The following is a 3,581-nucleotide window of genomic DNA, read 5'->3' as shown; positions in this document are numbered from 1 at the left end:
CACGCATACACACACACACACACACACACTCACACACTCACACACACAGACAGATGGAATCCAAAAACATTATAAATAGAATCAGATTGAGTGACCTAATCAAGAAACAACATGTGTATACCTACGTGCGCTGTAAAAGTAAGTGAAGAGACTCATGCAGAAATTCAAATGACTGCCATTTGGAAAGTCAGGGGTAGAGGAAAGGCGAATCTTAAAAAATAAAAGCTGAATTCAGGTGAAGACCTTTTTATGCAGACCCAAAAGCTTCATAAGCTGCTGCATCAAGGATGAAAAATTAAGTCTGAACACAACAAATATTAAACCAATGAATACTAGGGCTCAGCGTCTCCATAATGTAGTCATGTCACCTGGGTTTATTCCAATTAAGGACACTAGCTTCCTGAATAGGTGAGCATTCCAACTTATTTTTAGGTGTGACAGATGGAAACAAAGCTTCAGGATAAAGAAGGCACTTTTGTGATCATGTTAATGGGTAAACCAGCAACAGATGTGCTCTGTGGGGATGTGCTAACTCCCCCAAAGATTAAACTTGCTGGCAGAGAAATTCTCATCTACGGAATTTCCAGGGGCGGTCCCACATTCATCCTGACCCAGCGGTGCCTTCGCAGTGAGAGGGTCAAAGCCCGAGAACGGGTCCTTTCCCTGAATCTGCAATAAAAGAAGCAGGAATAAAATCACAAAATCTTAGGCTATACCTTGAATAGAGAAGAGAGATAAAAATAGTCAAACGTGGAAATATTTGCCTCTGCTTAAGAAGTTTCAACGCAGAGGAAATTGGTTTTCAGAATATCCCGTGAATTCAGATTTGTCTTCCTGCTACTAATTGTCTCACCTGCAGTAAAAATGTACTTAATCCATCTTCAGGTTTCAGCACTAAGGAGTAGGATTCTTACACCATCTGTAAAAAGTGAAGCAACGTAAATAGAAGCCACCTACAATATTTATGAAAAAATGTATGCAGAAACGTATTTGCCGCGGTCCAGAATAAACAAAAGAAAATATGAAGCGTAAAAGAACCTGTAAAGTACAAAAAGGGAAAAAATAGCATTAAAAGTAAAGTACATCTTTCCCAAAATATACGTACTCCTGAAAAAAAATAAATAAATTGTATGCAACATTTATAGGAGTTCCAAAGTAAATGAAAAGTGCATTTTATATACACGTGATTCAAAATTGAGATGACCCGAAAAGAGTTGAAAATAAAATGAAGCAATCCATTAAGAAATAATTTAGGAGGGGACACCTGGGAGGACCACTCAGCTAAGCATCTAACTCTTTAAAAAAAAAGAATTAACTTTATTTGTTCATTTACAGAGAGACAGAGAGAGCGTGAGCAGGAGAGGGAGAGCCAGAATCCCAAACAGGTTCTGCACTCTCAGAGCAGTGCCCAAGGCGTGGCTCGAACTCACAAAACCCCGAGAACAATGACCTAAGTCAAAGCCAATAGCCAGACGCTTAAGCAACCGAGCCACCCAGGTGCCCCAAACATTTGACTCTTGATTTTGGCCCAGGTCATGATGTCATGGTTCGTGAGATTAGCCCCAGATAGGGCTCTGTGCTGACAGCATGGAGGCTGCTTCATATTCTCTCTCTCCCTCTGTCTCTGTCCCTCCCCTGTTTGTGCTCTCTCTCTCAAAATAAATAAATAAACTTTTTTTTTAAAGAAGCCTTTAAAAAAATAAATAATTTAGGAAAATTTAGAATCAAAGTCCAACTAAACATTTTCACTAGCAGAAGAGACATCTGATGCCAGGTCAATAAATTATGGATGCTTCTTTTAGAAGAATATCACAACGTACACGGTCCAATAAAAAGATGAGCAACCCAAATCTGCCACTTTTATTGAGAAAAAGCAAATGCCATAAAATGAAGTGCAAATATCACCAAGTGAAAAGAATCAACACCTAAAGAATTACTAGAGCACACACAGATGATTCTTAAGTACCTTGCAATATACTTCACAAAAGCTTTTTAATACTCACCGGAATTATATAAATACCATCAAAAATCATGAGAGACGTGTAAACAAATGGAGAGTCATGTATGTTTCTGAATGGGAAGCCTTTGTACCGTAAAGAGGTCAATTATCTGCATGTAAAGTAGTCAAAAGAAACAAACCAACAAGTTTCTGCAAGTAACTATGTAAGATTATACTAAGATTCACGAGGGAGATATAATGAGTATGAATAACTACAAAACTTTGTAAAACAAAATTAGTTCAGAGTTGTTATCTATGAGATAACACAAATCTTTACTAATCAAAACATTCTTTTGCTCAGACATATCTAAATAAGTCAATATAACACAATTATAGAATGCGTGGGATTTAGTGTGTGATAAAGGGATGTTTTCAATTTACTGCCGAGAGGGTAAACTGTTCAATAACTGAACTGGGACATGTGGCTAATAAGTTACTCTTTATCTCCAGCAACCAAAAATATAATTTCAAAATAGGTTGACTATCTAAATATGAAAGCTGAAGTGGATGAAAATAAAAATTATAGCATAATATTTCCATAATTCTCAATCTGAAGTACTATTCCTTTTAAAGACATAAAAATCATAACATACACAGAAAAACATTTGCAGAATATATGTCAATATACAGACCACCGATTTATTTCAGTAAGAAGAGAAAACTACAGGTTCTGACAGTATTTCACAAGATACAAAATACAAATAACCAACAAATTGGAAAAGTTGCTTAACTTCGCTAATAATTAGGCAGAAACAAATTAAAGTGTCCATTAAAATCATTTTCTGTCTGTGGGACTGTCAAATATTAAAATATATTGGTGAAGTGAGCACTCTTATGCTTTTGTGGGATTGTGAACTGCTATGAACGTTTTGAAGAGAATATAGCTGTCTCCGTTAAAATTAAAATATAAATATCATTGGGATCAGCTCTTCTATTTCTAGAAGTCTGTATTACAGACATGCTTACACCTGTGCTCAAAGATGCATGCCTCGAGACAACCAGCAGCATCCAAAAAAAAATGGAAGCAAACTTCATGTCCATCTTTACGAGAGTGTTTGAATAAACTGTATATGTTATATAAATAGATATACCACACAGGCACATATAATACATTAAAAGTAAATATGACATTGGCATAAAAGTTCCCAAGATGTATATTTAAAGGCGAAAGTTGCCACCAAACTCAGAACACTTGTTTACAAAATGTATTACAACAGTATTTGTGTACATCATTATCTATTTATATGCAGAGTCAGAGACAGTGAGGGTCCCGCAAGTGGACACAGAGATGGTAAGTCTTCTGTTGAACAAACTATTAACGGTTCTATCTGGCGAGGGCATGGACATAGGCAAGTGCCTGTATCTCTGCGGAGAAAGCACATTGCAATTATGTATTAGGTGACTAAACATCGCTTCAAACAATCTTATCTAAAAAAAAATAATGTTTATTCATTTTTGAGAGAGGCAGATGCAAGCGGGGGAGGGGCAGAGAGAGAGGGAGACACAGAATCCAAAGCAGCTCCAGGCTCCGAGCTGTCGGCGCAGAGCCGGATGCGGGGCTCGGACCCATGAACCGAGAGAT

Source organism: Panthera pardus, unplaced genomic scaffold, assembly GCF_024362965.1.
Source record: "Panthera pardus isolate Hobbes unplaced genomic scaffold, ASM2436296v1 HiC_scaffold_15, whole genome shotgun sequence".
NCBI lineage: Eukaryota > Metazoa > Chordata > Mammalia > Carnivora > Felidae > Panthera > Panthera pardus.
This window is presented reverse-complemented; position numbering follows the sequence as displayed.